Source organism: Ursus maritimus, unplaced genomic scaffold, assembly GCF_017311325.1.
Source record: "Ursus maritimus isolate PB19 unplaced genomic scaffold, ASM1731132v1 scaffold_18, whole genome shotgun sequence".
NCBI classification, from domain to species: domain Eukaryota; kingdom Metazoa; phylum Chordata; class Mammalia; order Carnivora; family Ursidae; genus Ursus; species Ursus maritimus.
In genome coordinates, this window is record NW_024424230.1 from 39695602 (window position 1) to 39711544 (window position 15943).

Here is a 15943-nt window from a genome sequence, read left to right on the forward strand (position 1 = left end):
TATATCACTGTGGTTTTTATTTGCATTTCCTGATTATTTGTTATGTTGAACATTTTTTATGTACATGTTGGTCAGTTAGATGTCCTCTTTGGAAAAATATCTATTTTTAGTTCCTCCACCTATTTTTAAATTGTTTCATTTGTTTGTTATTGACTTATATGGGGGTTTTAAATATATATTTTGTATATTAACCCCTTATCCAACATATGGTTGGAAATATTTTCTCTTGTTCTATAGGTTGCCTTTATGGATCATTTCTTTTGCTATACAGAAGCCTTTTAATTTTATATAGTCCCAGTTGTTGATCTTTGTTTTTGTTTCTTGTGCTTTTGGTGTCATATCTAAAAATTTATTGTCAAGACCAATGTCAAGGAGATTCTCTCCTGTGTTTTCTTCTAGGACTTTTACAGTGTAAGTCTTTAATCCATTTTGAGTTAATTTTTGTGAGTGGTGTAAAATAGGGGTGCAGTTTCATTTTTCTGCGTGTGATTGTCCAGTTTTCCCATCACTATTTGTTGAAGAGATCTTTTGCTCCCATTGGATATTCTTGGTTCCCTTGCAAATGTTAGTTGACCATAAATTCAAGGGTTTATTTCTGGTGTTTCAATTCTTTTCCATTTGTATATGTGTCTATTTGTATGCAAGTATGATACTGTTTTAAATAATAACTTTGTAGCATAGCTTGAAGTGATGAAGTGTGATGTCTCTGAGTTTGATCTTCTTTCTCATGATTGCTTTGACAATTTGGGGTCTTTTGTGATTCACAAATTTTAGCATCGTTTTTTTTCTATTTCTGTGAAAAATTCCATTGGAATTTTTATAGGGATTGCATTGAACTTACAGATGGCTTTGGATAGTAAGGACATTTTAATAATATTAATTCTTTGAATCCATGAACACAAGATATCTTTCCATTTGTTTGTGTGATCATCAATGTCTTCCATCAAAGTCTTATAGTTTCATTGTGCAGATTTTTCACTTTCTTGGGTAAATTTTTGATGTTATTGTGAATTGGGATAGTTTTCTTTATTTCTTTTTCAGATGTGTTTTTGTTAGTGTATAGTAACAGAAGTAATTTCCATATGTTGACTTTATACCCTACAACTGTACTGAATTTGTTGATTAGGTCCAGTAGTGTTTTGGTTGGATTTTTATGGGTTTTTTATATATAAAGATCATGTCATCTGCAAATAAGGACAATTTTATCTGATGTGGATGCCTTTTATTTCTTTGTCTTGCCGAATTTCTCTGGCTAGGGCTTCCAGTACTATGTTGAGTAAGAGTGGTGAGAGTGGACACCCTTGTCTTGTTTCTTGATCTTAGAGAAGAAGTTTTCAATTTTTCACCATTGAGTATATGGATTTGTTGTATATGGCCTTTACTAAGTTGAAGTATGTTCCTTCTATAGTCAAGGTTGGAGGTTTCCATCATGAAAGGATGTTATATTTTGTCAAGTGCTTTTTCTGCATCTACTGTATGATTTTAATCTTTCATTCTATCAATGTGATGTATCACATTTATTGGTTTATGTATATTTAACCATCCTTGCATTCCAGGGATAAATGCCACTTGATTGTGGTATATAATCTTTTTAAGATGTTGTTGAATTCAGTTTGCTACTATTCTGTTGAGAGTTTTTGCATCCAAATTTGTCAGAGATATTGGTCTATAGTTTTCTTTTCTCATAGTATATATATCTGGCTTTGGTATATAGGTAATGCTGGCCTCATAAAATGAGTTTAGAAGAATTCCATCTTCTATAATTTTTTAGAGGAGTTTGAGAAGGATTGGTGCTAATTCTTAAAATGTTTGGTTAAGTTTGCCAGTGAAGTCATCTGGTCCTGGGGTTTTCTGTGTTGAAAAGTTTTTTTATTACTGATTTAGTTTCCTTACTCATTATTGGTCTGTTTAGATTTCCTATTTCTTCCTGACTCAGTCTTGGAAGACTGTATGTTTCTAAGAATTTTTCCACTTTTTCTGGGTTATCCAATTTGTTGGCATGTAACTGTTCATAGTAGTCTCTTATGATCCTTTATATATTTGTATTAGTTATAATGACCTCTCTTTGATTTCTAACTTTATTTATTTGAGTCTTCTCTCTTTTTTCTTAGTCTAGGTAAAGTTTTGTTAATTTCATTTATCTTTTTGAAAAACCAGTTCTTAGTTTGGTTGATTTCATCTATTGTTTTTCTGATTTGATTTCATTTATTTCTGCTCTGATAGTTGTTATTTCTTTTCTTCTGCTAACTCTGGGCTTAGTTTGTTCTTCTTTTTCTACTTCTTGAGGTGCAAAATTAGTTTTTTTGAGATCTTTCTATTTTCTTAATATAAGCATTTACCACTATACATTTCCCTATCAGAACAGCTTTGGTAGCATTCTGTAGGTGTTGGTATGTTGTGTTTGTTCATATGTTGTGTTTCCATTTTCATCTGTTTTGAGATTTTTCTTTAAATTTCCCTTTCGATTTCTCTTTTGATCCATTGGTTGTTCAGGAGTGTGTTGTTTAACTTCCACATATTGGTAGATTTTATAGCTTTCCTTTTGTTGTTGATTTCTAGTTTCATATCATTGTGGACAGTAAAAATTATTGGTAGGATTTCAATATTCTTAAATTTGCTAACACTTGTTTTGTGTCTTATCCTATGGTCCATCCTGTAAAATAATGTATGCACTTGAGAAGAATGTGCATTCTGCTTTTGTTGGATGGAGCGCTCTATACATACTTATTAGGTTCATTTGGTATAATGCATGATTTAAATCCATACATTATAATGTATAATGTATTGATATTTTTCTGTATAATCTATCCATTGTTGAAAGTGGGGTATTGAAATCCTGTACTATTATTGTGTTGTTGTCTATTTCTGCCTTCAGATCTGTTAGTAACTGCTTAATAAATTTAGGTGCTCCAATGTTGGGTGCATATATATTTATTACTGTTATGTCTGCTGGGTGAATTACCCTTTTATCACTATTTATTGACCTTCTTTGTCTCTTGTTACCATTTTTAGTTTAAAGCCTATTTTGTCTATGTGTTTTTTTCTCATTCACTCTCCTTTATTTTCATAATTCCACCTAAGGGATTAGGGGGTTGGGAAGCAGGCAGTTAGCAGAGGACCTTTACTCTATCTTTTAACCTTCAGTGGTTTCTTTTATGAGAAGAATGGAGATAAATTAGGGGCTCCTGGGTGGGCTCAGTTGGTTGAGTGTCCAACTCTTGGTTTTGGCTCAGGTCATGATCTCAGGGTCATGAGATGGAGCCCTGCTTTGGGCTCTGAGCTGAGAGTGGAGCCTTCTTGGGATTCTCTCTGTCCTGCTGCCCCCTGTCCCACTTGTGTACTCTCCCTCTAAAATAAATAAATAAATCTTTAGAAGAAGAAGAAGAAGAAGGAGGAGGAGGAGGAGGAGGAGGAGGAGGAGGAGGAGGAGAATGGGGATAAATCCCTAACAACACCTCGTGAAAACAACAATGAAAATTCAATTACTCTGATTGGTTTCAATAATATAGTCCTAACATCCATTGTTAAACACTTTACTTGTTGTACATCTATATTCTGTATGGTAACAGCTTAATTGTAGAACTTTAGGTCCACAACTGACATTCTAGGTTTCAGTTTTTTAATTCATTGCGTGATTGTAGTAAGGAAAACTTCTTATATTTTGTTTGTAAAATTTCGACAATTCGATTATTTGCAGGAGAGAATTATTTAACAAGGATGTATATGAAAAGAACATGTTTTAGTCAGGGTCAATTTCCATTTAGAAATCAGAAATTCAAACTTAAAATATTATATGAAAATCTTGGATAAGGTGCATTGCACTCTCCCTCTCTTCATGACGTTATTTCTTTTTTTGTTAGTGATTCAAAATCAACATTATGAACAATAATTGTTCTATTTATATGTCCTTGACTCTCCTACTTGGCTGTTTCTAATCATCATGAGATTTGAAATCAAATTAATAAAGTTTATTTATAAGTGTGTAAAGTAAAAATAAACAATTTCTGACAGAGGATCCAAAGGAATCTTCAATGCATATAGTGCATGAACTATAAATTCGTTGATTTTATGGCATCCGTTCAACAACCTCCTCATCGATCGTCTCACCAATTATTGTTAAGTAAGGATTCTGATAGAAAAAAGGTACTAAATGATAATATAAGGAAAGTGAATCTCTTTGGAAAGTAATTCTGTAAAAAAAAAAGTCTTTCCCTGATTTTCAAAACAACTTTACTTATATTATAATCTGGCATTTCTTAAGAGTAATAAGTCTGTGAATCACTATAAATTTGATGTTGTTTCAAGTTGGACTCACCAGAATAAGACCATTTATGTAGTTAGAAAATAAACCACCAAATGTATTTTGAACAACTTTGTATTCATTTGGCAACTAGATGTTTCACTTAATCCAAAACTTATTTAGCTAACGAACATAGGTTGTCTTTTCCTTTCTCAGAGAAGTGAGACAAAGCCTGTATTATTCCCACATACTCATTGTGTCGTTCTGGCATGTCTTTGGTTAGGTTTGACTCACTAAACAGAAAAGGCCATCTTTCACTACTGAAAAGAAAAGGCTTGTTTAAACAGAGCGCTGTTAACCCTATTTAGTTGAAACAGGAGGCTACCTGATGACTATTATGCTATTTTTTTTAGCATGCATTTATGCCTATGAATCATACCTAGGAGTTACAGCATGGGGTCATTATACAATCAAAAATGTATAAATAAGTAAGTAAATAAATAAATAAATAAATAAATAAATAAATAACGGAAATAATTTACAATGATAAAAATATATAATATTTTAAGCAATCCATTTTTATTTATTATGGGATATATTGTAAGGGTATTTTAATTCTCATAAATTTATGAGCAGTACAGTGTTCTCTAATGTTTAGCAAGTGAGTTAAGTGAGTCTTGGAGTTAGTTTTGTCTCATAACCAAACTGTATATTTTGGTTAAGATATTTGAGTTTAGAAGATCTTTTCCATACATCTTTGTTATCATTATGGTTTAATACATCTCCAGGTTTTGTTTCTCTTTTTGGCCAGATGGTAATACTGTAATATTTGTTTGTCTTGTTCCAGGAAATTCTTAGAAAGAGGATCATAGATTTCTCACATGTGGTGACTCACCAAACAGGCCAATAGGTAGACCCTATTTTAACAAAGCAAAGAAACTGATAAGAACAGCAGAGTTACCATTGATTTGTCTATATATTTGACATGTAAGATAGCTTTATTTCTATTCCTCAGGTGCAGCATGGTCTGCCTTCTGGTATTACAGTTGGGCAGAGCACATGGGTTTGAATTGCACAGGTCCTTTTATGTGGATTTTCTTTTGATGAATACAGTACAGTGCTGCAAACATATTTTCTCTTCCTTATAATTTTATTAATGATAGTTTCTTTTCTCTAGCTTAGTTTAAGAGCACAGTATATGATACATATAACATACAAACTATGTGTTAATTAGTTTTATATTATTGGTTAGGCTTTCAGTCAACAATAAGCTATTATAGTTAAGTTTTGGGGGACTCAAAAGTCATATGCTGATTTTCAACTACATTGGCTCCCCAACCTTCTCATTCTTTAAGGTTCAACTATATTGTGATCAATAATCAAAAACAAAATAAATCAACACAATAAAGCAATAATCAAAGAACCATAGAAGAAATCAATTTATGGATCTTTTTCCAATAGCATACAAAATGTCACTCAGAATTAATGCAAGAAAAATATTCATAGGGCATATTACAAAAGTATCATAGACTTTACAATTTAAAATCAGGGGGGAAAAAAGGAATAAACATTCTCAACTTCTTCTGGAGCTTAAGATGGGCAGGCACACATAAAGTTAGAAACTGCCTGGTTGTGGTCATGTGACTGATTTCACCAGTAGATTGTGAATAGAAGTAATGTGTAAAATTTCTGCCATAATTTAAAGAAAAATTGCCTGCCTTGATTTTCCTATTCCTGCAAGCTGACTATAAACATGTTCATATACCATTTTTGGCTATAAAGTTATGAATAAAATCTGTGCTTTGGCAAAATAACAAAACAGAAGGAACCTGGGTGCCTGGAGAGTTATGTGGAGCAGAATCATCTTGGAAACTCGAATTGCTCATTTGGGGGCTGGTGTGTATACAAGAAATAAATGTGTATTTTAATAAAGGTTCTGTATTTTTGGATCTCTTACTAATAGCTTAGCTTTTGCCATAACATTGGAGAAATTAGTACTAGAAGTGGGATACAGCCATCACAAAACCAGAGAAGATGTGATGTTGGCTTGAAGACCAAGTAATATATAGCAAGGATGAAGATATAGTAATAGACCAAAAGATGGTTACCCTCATTCAAGTGTTTACCAAATGAAAACATTTGGTAAAAATATTACTTGTGATGATTTGCAAGACAAACAAATTTCTCACTGAGCTTGTGCCTCTAGCTGAAGTAGTTGGAAATTTTCAGACCCATAAAGAAGGATGGTTATAACACAGAAGTCTTAAGAGAGATATGCTCAAGACTAACTACACACACACACACACACACACACACACACACACACATATATTTGGGTGTAGTTATTGGAACATTCACCAGACTCTAAACAAATAAACCTGCAGATTAGTGTTTTTAAGGGATCATGTTACCAAATTAGCCATCGGCATAGTCTACAAAAACAAAATTGTGAGGCCTGAAGAAATCCTTAAGGAATGCATACTGATAATCACTTAAGAGTTGTCATGGAGTGAGTATAAGAGACTAGAAACAGTTCCCAGAAGGCAACAAGTGTCATGGACAAAGGAGTTCCTCTCAAAGAGCAGAATCAGGGACAGCCAAATGGACCAACCAAGACCTACTCCACTGCCAGCACAAACAGATAAACAACTCCTGCCCAGCAGAGTGAAATTGCTCTAAATCATTCTCTCCAATGTGTTTCTCATGCTTTCCTTCAACAAACTGGAGTTTCTGTTGCTATTGCAGTTACCCTGGTCCTACTTAAAAAGTGCTGGGACCAATTCCAATGCGTGGGTGTGGGGATTTCCTCCACACCACCAAGCAATGTTCAGGACACTAGCTGGGTTTCCTCCAATTCAACCCAATTCTGAGACTACATGGAGATACCATCAGATTCCACAGGTTAAGGGCTCAGTCCTACAAGACTGCCTCCTCCCCCTTCAGATGCCAGTCTCATGCCCAGGTTATCATCTATGCTTCTGACCAACCAGCTAGAGATCAGAGCTCCCAATGACCCAATTCCTTGGGCTTGATTGATTTGCTAGAGTGGCTCACAGAACTCAGAGAAATATTTTACATCCTAGATCATCAGTTTATTATGAGAGGATGTAATTCAGGAATAGCCAGATGGAAGAGATGCATAAGATAAGGGATGTGGAAAGAGACACTGAGCTATAATATTCTGTCAAGGCATGCCACTCCCCCCAAATCTCCATGTGTTCACCAGCCCAGAAGCTTTCTGAATTTGGTCCTTTTGGGTTTTTATGGAGCCTTCCTTAGGCAATCTTCCATAGGCAGATTGATTAAATCATTGACCATTGACAATGAATTTAACCTCCAGCTCCTCCTTGCTCCCCACCAAGGTCGGGGGCGGGACTAAAGGAGATTCCCCTGGCAATGAGCCCTGTCCTTAGATGCTTTCCAAAAGTAACCTCATTGACATAAACCCAGTTGTGGAAGGGGTTTGTTTATTTTGTTGTTGTTGTTGTTTGGTTGGTTTGCTTTATTTTTTTAGTTAACATATATTGCAATATTTGTTTCTGGAGTAGAATTCAGTAATTCATCACTTATATACAACACCCAGTGCTCATAACAACAAATGCCCTCTTTAATACCCATTAACCATCTAGCCCATCCCTCACCTACCTTCCACAGGAAAGGGGCTTGTTATGATTAACAAGATACCCATCTCACCTTTATGGCTCTGAAATGATTCCAAGAACTGAGTACAAGAAACCCAATATTATGACAAAGGATGTTCCTATTGCTCTTATTGCTCAGGAAATTCCAAGGGTTTTGGGAGCTATGAGCCAGGAACCATGGACAAAGACCAAATACATAAGCTAATGGAGTTGTATGATATAAATCACAATATCATGCAACTCCACTCCTATTTATTTAGAAAAGGCAACGTGGGAAGCAGATAACATATTGACTTGATGAAGAAGACTATGCTTCAACTAGAGATCCTGAACTTTGAGCTGGATGAAATAACCGAAATGGATTTTGGATTATCTCCCTTGGAAAGGGGACCAGTATGTTCTATTTTTGGAAAGAAATTTCCACCTAAATACATGGCTAGAGCCATGTGTTGTGTCAGTGGTTGTTAATTGTCCCACCAAATTCCATTCCCCCTTCATATAGTAATGCATCGTAAGTTGAGCATATCGTTTCCTTGGCCAAGATTCCACTTCTCAGACTCTTCACAGATAATAATGTGATATGACTGTATTCTTGTCAATGCCATGTGAGTAAAATTGCTAAGGACAATTTCTCACTGTTTAAAGATAAGTGATTGCTCTGATCACCTGTCTTTTTTTCCCACTCCCATGAGCTGGAATACAGATGTGCCCATGACCCAGTTTCAACTGTGTAGGAGAAAACATTGTACTAGAGGGTAGCAGAAGAAACTGGGATTTCTCAAAGACCACACAGAGCAGAGATACCCTCATGAATCTGGACGTCTCTTCCCAGTACTATTAGGTGATACAGAGAAAAATGTCTGTGTCTAAGCTACTGTATTTTTCAGGTCTCTTTGTAATGGCAACGTAGCCTTTACTCTACCTAATGTAAGTGGATAGTCAAGACAAAATAGCCAAAAAAAAAAAAAAAAAAAGGAAACAATAACAACAAAAAACATAGTAAGTAATAACAGCACATTTCCTGGACAAAATCAAGTATATCTGTTATTTCACTCAATATGAAAGTACTGGCCTCAACTGGTAAAAAGCAGAAGTAGCCAGATATTAATTAAACAACAAAATCTAAGAAAAATAAAAACAAAAATTCAAATCAAAACCACACTAAGATACCAACCTTACTCCAGTTAGAATGGCAAAAATGGACAAGGCAAGGAACAACAGTTGCTGGAGAGGATGTGGAGAAAGGGGATCCCTCCTACATTGTTGATGGGAATGCAAGTTGGTACAGCCACTCTGGAAAACAGTGTGGAGGTCCCTTAAAAAGTTAAAAATTGAGCTACCCTATGATCCAGCCATTGCACTACTGGGTATTTACCCCAAAGATATAGACGTAGTGAAGAGAAGGGCCATATGCACCCCAATGTTCATAGCAGCATTGTCCACAATAGCTAAATCGTGGAAGGAACCGAGATGCCCTTCAACAGATGACTGGATTAAGAAGTTGTGGTTCATATATACAATGGAATATTACTCAGCTATCAGAAAGAATGAGTTCTCAACATTTGCTGCAACATGGATGGCACTGGAGGAGATAATGCTAAGTGAAATAAGTCAAGCAGAGAAAGACAATTATCATATGATTTCTCTCATCTATGGAACATAAGAACTAGGAAGATCGGTAGGGGAAGAAAGGGGGATAATCAGAAGGGGGAATGAAGCATGAGAGACTATGGACTCTGAGAAACAAACTGAAGGCTTCAGAGGGGAGGGGGTGGGGGAATGGGATAGACTGGTGATGGGTAGTAAGGAGGGCACGTATTGCATGGTGCACTGGGTGTTATATGCAACTAATGAATCATCGAACTTTACATCAGAAACCAGGGATGTACTGTACGGTGACTAACATAATATAATAAAAAAAATTAAAAAAACAAAAAAAAATAACAAAAAAAAAACAATGATCTCTCTGTCAACTTTTACAGAATTAGATGGAAACATACAGTTTTTGTACTGTATGGTGACTAACATAATATAATAAAAAAATTAATAAAAAAATTAGAAGAAAAAAATGAAAGGAAAAATAACTCAATATAATGGACAAATGATATGAATAGACAACTCATCAAAGAAGAAATACAAATTACTAATAAATATGTGGGCAATATCTCAACCTCCATAGTAGTTAAGGAAACTAAGAATTAACAATTTCAGTTAAAAAAATTTTTAAAGCCATGAGAAAAAAATTAAAACAACAATGAGATATCATCTTTTATCTTTCAGTTGGGCAAAACTTTTAAAGAAGAATTATTTCCTGTCTTGGCAGCTTTTTAGAAGACTGGTAGATTTATGGAATGCTACCTTCTCTTTGGAAAGTATCTTGAGAATACCTATTAAAATTTCTGAAATGCATGATCCTTTGACACAGGAATCTAACTTCTCAAAAGTGTATTTGTTAAGAAAGAGTAGGTTATACCACATATACAAAAATTCTGAAATCTCTATAGCTTAAGGCAATATTTGTGCTACATACCGACATAGGCAGACTGGGGGATTGCTCACTGTAATCACTTAAGGAGCCAGGCTGAGAGAGGACCCATCTCCACCATGACTCCCACAGTCACTATAAAAGGGGAATGGGATGTGGCAAGTCCTGCACTGGACCTTAGAATAGCTCTCAGAAGTGACACACATCACTTCCACTCACATTTCATCAACCAAAGCATGCCTCAGAGCCATACCTAACCTCAAGAGATTCAGAAAGGACAGTGCTACTACATGCCTAGAAGAAGAGAACATCAACCATAATACTGTAAGGATCTATTTTATAGAAATAAAAGCACCAGTATATGAGGATGTAAATACAATGATGTATCACAATATTATTTTTAGTCACAAAAAAACCTAGTAACAATCTGAATACCCACCAAAAAAGAAATAAATTTATAAAGCCAGTGAAGACTCCATCCTCTGAGTGAGTTCCCTAATCTGAAGAGGAAGAAGGTGAGTTCAGCTGGTTTTCTACCAAAAATGGCGGGCTGAAGGCTGGTGATGGATCCTTGTTCCTCTCCTGGTCTCCCTCTGGCCGCTCACCTCTGTCCCCTTCCGGGGAGGGCTGCCCCTGCCTTAGTCCTAGGGCAACCAGACAGATAGCGGGCTTCTCACCCACTGCAGTGTTGGAGCAATAAAATGTGATGCTTGGGGGTCCCCCCAGGGAGCTCCCTGTGGCTTTATTTATGAATCTGGTTTTTGGGGAGTGAGGGGAGGAGATGTCTCCATGTCAGTGCAAATCCCCTCTTCCAGGAACTATGACTCAAAAGAAGAGGGTGCTTGGACTTTGCTATACACATTTGCTTTGTGTAAATAAATGTTTACAATTTCATATTAAACAGGAAATAAGTGTTAGAGTTTCTGACTGTGTATTTTTTACTTTTATAGGCTTTGAAACTATGATCCTTTATATGTGTGTTTTGGGGGAGCTATGATAATTTTTATGGCAAACAGTTGGTATTGTTAACTTTTTATTGTCATTAAAGTACATAAAAATCCCATTAATCTCCTTATTCTTCTATTTCCCTTAACGCTGGTATACACCAAAAAGAAATCTTTGCTTTCCTTCTTTTATCATTATAACCTAATAAAAATATTTTGCTAGCATAAAAAAATGATTATATACATATTATAGGCTTTAATCCAGCTATTTAACATACTGATTTAATATATTTGTATTGGGTGCTTGTTCGAGATGTATTATATGACAAAAAACACTTGATATAGAATGTGCACAGTATGATACTACTTTTGTAAAGACATACAACAATGACAAAAAGCTCTATATAGCTGTATATATGTTTTTTAAATATTTATTTATTTATTTATTTATTTATTTATTTATTTATTTATTATTTGGGAGAGAGAGAGGGTGAGTTTTAGAGAGAGAGAGAAGATGAGGGAGAGAGAGAGAACCCCAAACAGACTCCCCACTGAGCATGGATCCTGACTCGGGGCTGGATCTCACGACCCTGAGATCATGACCTAAGCCAAAAACCAAGAGTTGGAGGCTTAACCGACTGCAGTACTCAGGTGCCCTTAGCTTTATATATGTTTATGTGTGCGTGGAGAAAGCTGTGGAAGAATAGATACCATATAACCTTAATTTATATGCATATACATAAAGCATACCTGTATGTATGTTTGTATAAACTTGTATGTATATTTGTATAAACTCATGTGTGCATACATGACATATGTGTTAACTTTTAGGAATATCACTTGGGGCGCCTGGGTGGCACAGCAGTTGGGCGTCTGCCTTCGGCTCAGGGCCTGATCCCGGCGTGATGGGATCAAGCCCCACATCAGGCTCTTCTGCTATGAGCCTGCTTCTTCCTCTCCCACTCCCCCTGCTTGTGTTCCCTCTCTCGCTGGCTGTCTCTATCTCTGTCAAATAAATAAATAATATCTTAAAAAAAAAAAAGGAATATCACTTAACTTTCTATTTATTCATCTTCAGATTTTTAAATAATTAGCATGTAATATTTTGTCATTTTAAAATTAATAAATTTTACTAATTCCTAAGAATTAAATAGGTACATCGTAAGTAGAAAAATGCTCACTTACTTTAAACAAATACAGAGACATTTAGGTACATAATTCCTTCAATATAATTCTGATACATGCAATTCATTCTTCTATTTATGCTTTTCATGCAATTTATTCTTGTACTTATGCTTTTTAATTATCAATACATATTAAATATCTACTAAGTGTCGCATATTAGGGCTAGAACCATGAATAAGCTAGAGAAAAATTCCTGCACTTTTGAGCTTGTATTATAGGAAGGAGTCAGACAACAATAAAATAATGAATCAGCATATAATGCAAACTTAAGTACTGAAAAATATTTTAAAGGAAAATAACAATATAGAGAATGTGTTTTGGAAGTCAACACCATAAATAACGTGGTCAAAAACATTCAGGAAGACTTTCTCAGTAGGGCTGTGTTATGATAAGATTTAATTTATATTTTATAAAAGAGAACTGACCATATGGGAGCAGGGGGAACATTTCAGGAGTTATTGCAACAGCCCAGATGAGAGATAAAGGGGGCTTTGTCTAGGATAGTGGCATTGAAGGAAGGTCAGTCAGTTCATATTCAGGATATATCTTGAATTTTGAACCCCATAGGACATGGGGGTATATTAGATGTGAGTGAAAGGGAGCAGTGTCAACTCAGCTGGTTCCAAGTTTGGGGCCAGAAAAATTGGGTGGATGGAAGAATTGTGGAGGAGCAGGTTGGGGGCGTGGTCAGAAAGCAAGAGTTTTGTTTTAGATCTGTTCTGTTCTAACTCTCTACTCAATATCCAAGTAGAAATGTCAAATAAGTGTCTGCACTGGGGCTCATTAGTTTGAAGATGATATTTAAGCCTGAGAGACTGAATGAGACCACCAAATATGTCAGTGTGCTGATGAATAGAAGAAAGTTGAAAACTTAGCCCAGGGACACACAAAGTTCAGAGGCCAGGAGTAGAGAAAGAATAACCAGTGAAGTAACAGAAGAGGAAGTATTCTGGAGGTTAAGTAAAGAAAGTGTTTTAGGAATGAGACCAGAGATGGTATTGAGTGCTGTTGTTTATCTGGGTGGTTGTATGCCCGCTGCTCTTTTATTATTTGTAAAAAGAAAAAAGAAAAAATATGGCTCACATAACCAAGAGCATACCAGAAATACTTCTAGGGTATTGTTGTTAGAAAAGAAAAAAAATAATACTCATTATAATCCCTAACTGCCTTTTATGAAGGTTTGATCCTGTTAAATAAAGAGCCCTTTATCCTGCTGTGTATCCTGAAGGGTTTGGTTAGATAAATTTCCATCTCAGTGTTATAGAAAGTTGAACTGACCACATGATAAAGGGAAAAGAGACAGGACTTCCAGCCATATGGGATTGAAGAGATTGACAAATCCTGTCTTCCCAAAACAACTAGAAAACTGCAAAAGTGTTGGGGGGGAGGGGAAAGTCATTTCAGGACTCTGGAAATCTACCAAATACAAACCACAACTGACATATATTCAGGAAAAAAAAAAAAAACTACTGAACTTTGGGAAAAACAGTGGGAGTCTATAGCATTCTTGCCTGGGCTAGCCACCTGATCCCGCACCAGTTCAGATGATACAGTAGTTCTGCTCTCAGGGCTGGCTGGCCATGAAAACCAGCACTTTCACTGTGGGAGAGGGTGGACTTTACTGGGAGTGGAGGCTGGACAAATCTCACCCAGCAGAAAACAGGAAAAGCCTGGGGCTCTACTGGTCTAAGGTTGCAGTTCCTGTAGGGACAAGTAGCACAAGAAGACTAGGAAAATATTTAGCAGTGAGACAGTAATTGAGGGACTTGATAAGCATTCCACACATCTCTGACTGTCCAGGGGCCTGTGTGCGTGTGTGGTGGGGACCTGAGAAAGCCCAGCAGAAAGTAAAAGCCAGGCTAACCTGAAAAAACTGCCCAAACTTTGAATGTGTGCCTCAAACCAGACACAAATTCACCAGCAGAGGAAGAGGGAAGCCTTATGGGCCTAAGGTGTTTGACCACATCTTTGTTTAATTTATTGACTGTCTATTAAGTTTTGCAAACTTAGGGGTCACTCCTAGGAAGCCTGGTTTTAAAAAACGTGTAGGGCAGGAAGAATTTTTCCTCTACCCTTTTTGCTGGTCTATTAGTTAAATTGATTTAAGACAGATTAATAGGAGGAAAAACAAATTTAATTACATACATATGGGAGCCCCATTAGACTATGAGACCCACAGGCATTCAGGTCATTGAGGCTTATATGTCATCCTGAGCTAAGGAGAAGAGGCTGGGGTCTGGAACTTCAAAGAGAAGGAAGACAGTTTACAGGAAGGTAGGAAGAGCAAATGTTTGGTAAACAAATGTTTGGCATGCCACGCAGAGACAATGGGATACAGAGAGGAATTTTATCTCCATGCCCTACTGAGCTTTCCCCAGCTCACCACACCTAGCCCATATTTTTTGTAGTTATCTCTGGTGATGGTTCTCTTCCTGGGCCAGGTCTTCATCTAAATTCTTTCAGGCAGTTAAGAGGGAGGTAAAACCTCTTCTAAGTCTTTCAGGCCTTGATTGACTTCATCTCAACGTAATCCACATGCCAAGATGGCACATGTTGGGGAAGCTTGTTCTGAACCCCTTCAAATATAAACAATAATAAAAAACATAAGCAGATATGAACAGCCTCACACCACATGGGTGATAAATTCCTTGGATTAAATCCAGGTAAATTACTTAAAACAACCACACCAACAATCTAACAACAAAAAATATCAAGAAAAAACCTTCAGAGAAAATAAAGAAAAGAAGGTCATAATCTAGAGTTGCTAGAATATATTATCTAAAATGTTTAGTTTTCTACAAATGAAACAAAACCAGGAAAGTATGAACCATACTTAGGTAAGAAGTAATAAGAAACTTCTTCTGGCTTGGGCCACAGGTTGGGTTTAGCGAAGACTTTTACATCAGATATTATAAATATGTTTGAAGAATTGAAGGTATCGGAACATATATTTAAGAACAAAGGGAAAATATGTTGACAGTGGTTCAAAATGGGGAATAAAAGAAAAAGAATAGAAAGAACTAAAGAAAGAACTAAATGGAGATTCTAGAGTTGAAAACAATGCAAATGTCATCGGAACATTTTTTGTATTAGCCAAAAAAGCTGGAAGCAATCCAATTATCCATCAATTGGTGAATCATTAAACAAAATGTGGTATAGCCATACAATTGAATATTATTCAGCAATAAAAGGGAGTAAACTTCTGAAAACCACTACAACAAAGATGAACCTTAACAACATTATGCCAAGCCAAAAAAGCCGGACACAAAGATAATATATTTTGTAATTCCTTTTATATGAAATACAGAGAAAATTAATATCTATAGAGACAGAAAGAGAAGCAATGGCTGCCTGGGACTGGGGTTGTAAGGGGGTTGACTGCAGATAAGAAAGAGAGAATTTTTTCTGAGTGATGGAAATGTTTTAAAATTGTATTGGGGTGATGGTT